A 6,318-nucleotide genomic window follows, 5' to 3' on the forward strand; every position below is an offset into this window, starting at 1 on the left:
TTTTAAGTCCAAAAATCAGCGGTTTTGTTGCTCCGAGAATCGGCGGGCGCCATCTTGATTATTGTGCAATGCCTGGGAGTTGTGCCTGCCTTCTCTCGCCTTTTTTCAGAGCAGGGGAAGTGCAGAGGCAATTTAGAGGAGACATGCCATTCAATCACATCCTCGATACAACTCTTTGGGGAAGGCCCTTAACAGCAAAGATGGGGGTTATCCTGCCCAGCCGTTAGAAAGCCAATCGTCTGCTTTTAACAGCCAAAGCGGGAAACATATTTCAGCCAATCGTGTGGTTCCACTGACCTAAGGTCTTTTTTTACTGGAAAAGGGTGCCTGTTTTCAACGGATTATATTTTTTTGATTAATAAAACATAATTTTCCATTCATGCTCGCCTTCCGGGTGCTAGGGACCTGTTGTTTTTAGCTGTCCATCACCACCATTTATTGTATTTTACCTATTTAACCAAGAATGATAGAGCTAGAGACTGATGTAATAACTTTCTTGGGACCACTGGGTAGAGTAGTGTGCTCTAAGGGTTTTCTGTATGCAGGTTAGAAATTATACTGTAGATTGCATGTGCTTCATTTATTTGTAGTATTTATTTAGACAATGTGTCAGTACTTCAAATTTATATTTGCTTAGTGTTTGGGCCCCTACGTACAAGCTTCAGATAGCTTTAAAAAAGTGTCCATTTTCACAAATCTGCATTGTTTCCAATGATTGTACTTGTATTTTAATGTTTTGTGAAAAAACTAAATTGGACTGAACTAAACTGAACTGAGCTTGGCATCCTGCAGTGACAAAGACTAAAACTAACACTGAAACTAATAAAAACTTAACTAAAACTAAGCTTTTTCAGAAAATTAAAACCAAACTAAAATTGAAAACAAAAAGTCAAAACGAAATAAAAATAAAAACTAATGAAAAATCCAATATAAAAACTATAATAATCTTGCACAAAACACACCTCACACAAAATGTTTCAAATGGGACTGACAGATATTGAAATTTGTTCACTATGCTCTTTAGGTAACACAGATAATTATTTCCATTTGACTTGGATCTGCCAACCAGTTCACTCCCTTTGGACAGCAGTAACTAACAAACTTTCCAAGATCTTGGGCTGCAGAATCCCATTGTCCACATTACTATGCCTACTCGGAGGTACTACACAAATTACCCTACCAAATAAACATAAAACCCCACTACTAATTTCTAGCTATCGCTAAGAAAGTAATATTTCAAAACTGGAAATCCAAGACTTCTTGTCACTTCACTCACTGGATTATTTACTTACAGAACATATTTTAATAGAAAGAATAACAACTTACAAAACAAGTAATATATCTGCATACATTCTTAACCTTCTTTAACAAAAATCCACCCCAAGATTGAGGCCACGTGCATATCCATAGACCTCTTTGAGTCCAGACGTAACTGGCAGGTCCCCTATTTATTCAAGTATTTATTCATCATTTATTCACTCCTTCACCTTCTGTTATTTATTTATATTTTGTTGTTTCACCTGGCGGGCAATGGCCTCCATCAGCCAGCTCCCTATGCATATACTGTATATATATGCTGGTAGTCCATCGATGACATCCCTCCTTATTACCGGTGTGTTCTTTGATAACTATAGAGTCCAATTCTTGATCCACAAGTTTTCTTGCAAGTTGTGGCATATAAAGTCTGTGTTAGTGGGGCAGGCATAGCAGTGCGTCTCCTTTGTCTTTTCTGTTTTCTCTCACATTTTTCTCCATTTCCAACTGTTTTATACCTTTATTGCAAAGCTCCCTCCAGTTGGAACCATAGACTGTATATAAAACGGTAGATGGCAGCTTGCTCCAGTCTTAAGGGGTCAATACAACATTTCTTCAGTGATGTTTTTAGCTGTTCTTTGTACCACTTCTTCTGACAAACTGCAGATTGGTGACCCAGATGAAGCTGTCTATATTTGAACTTGAGGTACAAGGTCACGCCACATGATTCCCATTATTTGCTGCAGACAGCCTATTTGGAACTTGTGTTTGTGTAGGACTCAATAACTATACCATGTAGCTTCGTTTGTATTGCGTTTTACTCCACTGCTGCCAACCTTACATTTTCACCTTTTGCCGTAAATCACTGCTGTAAGCCTTAAAGGCACAGTAACCTGTCACTTGCAGTGCATAACATAACAGAGTCCAACAGGACAATACTGAATGTTTTCATACATGACAACCCCCCTCTCCCCCCCTGAGAAACTTCGGAACGACCGAACGGTGGCCATGGGCCAGGCACACCGCCCCCCAGCAGGAGAGCTCATCGCGGAAGCGGTAATAGGGAAGCAGCCTGTCATCCACTTTGGCAGGCCAGCCGTCCTGGACGTAGGTACAGAGAGTTGTGAGGCCCTCATCAGCAGCTGAGGCCTGCTGCAGCTCTGCCAGAGTGACTACTGAACTGAGGGGCCCATGCAGGATGTGGACCCAGTCTTCGTCGCTCTCTGTGTCTGGTGTCACCTTACCCGTCTCCTTCGTCACCGACACAGCTCTAGACAGGAGGTCGGCCACCGTTGACTCCAGACTGAAGTTGTACTGGTTCAGCCTGTCAGCCCACCTCAGCAGTCTCATGGGCCTGTGCCCCGAGCCTTGAGTCACCAGCAGTGCCGTCAGCGCCTGGTGGTCTGTGCGGATGGTGAAAGGCCTCCTGTAAAGGTAAACATGCCAGCGTTCGCACGGCCACAGACAGGCCAGGGCCTCCCTCTCCCTCACCGAATACTTCTGCTCTGCTGGAGTAAGTGCCCGGGAGGCAAAAGCCACCAGGCGTTCCACCCCTTCTTGAGTCTGGGAGAGCACAGCGCCTAGCGCCACCCCGGAGGCGTCTCAGGTGACCGTGGTGGGTGCGGTCAAGTAGTTGAGTCAGAGTAGTGTGGCATGTATCTGAGGTAGGTGGCCTTCCCCAGGAAGGAAGACAGCTGGGATGGTGACTGCGGGTCTGGCAGGGACAGAATGGCTTCAGTGTGGGACATAATCGGGACGATGCCCTTCTTTGAGAGCCTGAAGCCCAGGAACTCAACCCCGAACATGCATTTCTCAGAGTTCAGTGTGACCCTGTGCTGTTCGAAACGCTGGAAGACCTGCTCCAGGCGATCGTCATGCAGTGCGGTGGATGGTGCATACACCACCACGTCATCCAGGTAGATGGAGACACCCTGGATACCAGCCAGTATGAGTGACATTATCTTCTGAAAACAGTTCGGGGCTGATGAAAGTCCAAATGCCATGCGTTTAAATCTGAAAACCAACCCACGTGCGTGACAAACGCTGTAAGTTCCATGCTAGCCGGTGCTAGAGGGACCTGCAGGTAGCCATTACATAGGTCCATCTTACTGAAAACAGTGGATCCATGGAAATGGCTAGTGAGCTCCACAGCCGTGGGTAGGGGGTACTTATCAGGAATGATGGCTTTGTTTACATCTGTGAGGTCGTCACAAAGTCGCAACCTACCCCCCCTTCTCTTGGCTATCACCAGGTTAGACACCCATGGCGAGGCGTCGACGGGCTCTATGACGTCCACCTCCACCAGGCGATGCAGCTCGGCCTCCACCGCATCACGGAGAGCCACGGGAATGTGCCGTAGGGGCTGGATCACAGGGCGGACTGACAGATCAATAGAATTTTGGGACACTTCCTAAGGATGTCCCAAAAAGGCTCACGGTTCACACTGTCAAAAGCTTTAGAGACGTCGACAAAAGCCATGAAAAGGTCCTAATGTTGTTCTCTTCAGTTTTCTTGTAGCTGTCTAACTGTGAAAATCATGTCCACAGTACTCCTATTCTTCCTGAAACCACACTGTGACTCTGGCAGCAGATGTTCTGTCAAGTGCTTCACCATCCTGCACAACATAACCTTTGCAAGGACCTTGCCTGCAACAGCTAGCAGTGATATGCCGCGGCTGTTGCCGCAGATGGATTTGTCATCCTTATTTTTATACAGGGTGACAACTTTAGCATCCCTCCATTATTGAGAGACACTCTCCTGGTCCCATATCTACAGGATGTACTGATAGATCGTTCTAGTGCACAGGTACCCGCCGTGTTTTAGGAGTTCTGTTGAGATGCAATTGCTGCCAGGGGGAGTTGATGGCTGCAAGCACTTCTTGAAAAGTTGGCCAGTGGTCAAGGTCCTCTTCCAGGATGGAGTGTTCATCTGGAGAATGCTGGTTAAGAAGGGTTTCAAAATGTTCAGCCCAGTTCTCATCAAACCAGTCCGGAAGTTTCCTGGCCCTGTAGCCTATAGAGTCAACTGCAGCTTTATGTAGCAGTGAGGTTAGGGAGGTCAATTTTTGATCTGCGGCCTCAGACCATTTGCATTTGCCTGACCAACCGCATGCCTACCTAATACTCCAATCCATTTACCGCTGTTGTTTCCTACCCTGGAATTAAAGTCTCCCGGAAGAAGGATCTTGTCTTTTTTTGGGATCCAATGACGGACCTCATCTAGTTGTTGGTAGATGCTGTCCTTCACACTGTTGTCAGATGGTAATGTTGGTGCATACGCACTTAGGGTGGCATAGCGTGCTAGGGGGATACGAAGGGTCATTAGACTCTCACTCAGGCCAATGGGTTTCAGTGAGTGAGGCTCAGTAGAATGCTGTTCTTGATCGCTAGTCCAACACCATAATAATGTTGTCCACCAGAGGGATAGCCTCTCCAGAAGAAGGTATACCCTCCTCCTCCTTCCTCTCTCACGGAGCCTTCACCCAAGAGTCTGGTTTCGCTGAGAGCAGCAGATTCACGCCATAGTGTGTCTGTTTCTCAGCAATCAGTGCAGTCTTTCCATCTGGTCTGTTGGCATCATTATCAAGAAGTCCTGACATTCCATGTTGCAATTTCCTCCTGAACACACACAAACTGCCATTCAACACCTTTAATATGTAACATGTCAAATCATTTCCAGTTGTTTTTTGTCTTTGTTTGGATTGTTTTTTTGCGTGCATTTTCACTACATACTGTTGTATCTGATTTATTTCACCTATTATGTGTTGCATCACTAACCAACTAAAGAACCACTCAGCCATGCATTAAATAAAATAGGAAATTAATACAATTTTTGACACGTGCATTAGAAGGGGTTTGCATAGCTTGTGCATCAAAGGGTTAACATCGTTTCTGTCCATCATTTTATTTTGTTTTATTTTTTATAAATTGAGAGCAACACATTCATCCACTTCTCATTACTGGCCTTGAGAATGTGCTGTCTTTAACTGATGCTACACTTGACACGTGTCTTGAACTTGCAATGGCAGTCTAACAACTTTATGTATGTCACAATGCCGAAAAAAACCCTGAACTTTTTTAACAAACGCAATAGCTGTAACCAGCATCAGAGGTTCTCTGTTACTATATCTGCTACTGTATATATGCTAACATGCTTACAACTACAATAATAGCATGTGGACGAACCGCAAATGTTTACCCTTTCACATCTTATTTTGGACAAAAATATATGAAGGTAAATATGGTGCAAAATGCCAGAGCTTGTAGACTTGATGTGAACTCTTGTAGAATACGATGTGAGAACAAAACTATGTACTTGTATATTAAAATTTTCACTTGTATACAATATTCACACACATGTGAGTTGAATTTGAAGTCACAAAAAGAAAAAAAACACAGGAGAGCTTGTAGAAAGAATCTGAAGTTGTATGTTGAAATTTTCACTCCTAGAAAATATTCTGAAGATGAAGTCGCAGAAAAAATATGCACACACGTGTAGATTGATGTTTACATAAAAACAATGACAGCTGCAAACTTGTAATGCAACATTACTCATAGTATTTTTTTTACTTGAGTCCTTTTTCCAGTACAACCACAACTCTGTGATTACAACCTCTAGAATCGGTCTCTGCAACTTCACAAATGTGCTCTCTTCTGTTTCCTGTGATGAATTTGCGCGCCTGGAATTTCGCTACTTTTCTAGCGATAAATGTGGTGCAAAATAAACTTGCAGTTGTAGCTGGGAGGGGGGAGAGGAGCAGGGGGGGAGGGGATGAACCAATGAACCAATGAGAAATCAGAAGACAAAGCGCTCTTTTCTGTTCTCCATGTCGGTGGAGATCGGCGATGGAACACCAAGCCAAGGTAAGTTTCTTTTAAATACATGTTTGGTAGGTTAGTACTGTGATTAAAGGCTAAATAAATGCCACTAACACCTCACATTCCTTTTAACGTGTAACACTGTTAGTAGCAAAATGAAAGTGAATGCGCACTTTGGCTAACGTTAGCTATGTTAGATAACAAAATGTTATATCTAACATTAGCATAAAAAACTGAACAATAACGT

The sequence above is a fragment of the Micropterus dolomieu genome, linkage group LG18 (genome assembly GCF_021292245.1).
Source record: "Micropterus dolomieu isolate WLL.071019.BEF.003 ecotype Adirondacks linkage group LG18, ASM2129224v1, whole genome shotgun sequence".
In the NCBI taxonomy this organism is placed as follows: Eukaryota; Metazoa; Chordata; class Actinopteri; order Centrarchiformes; family Centrarchidae; genus Micropterus; species Micropterus dolomieu.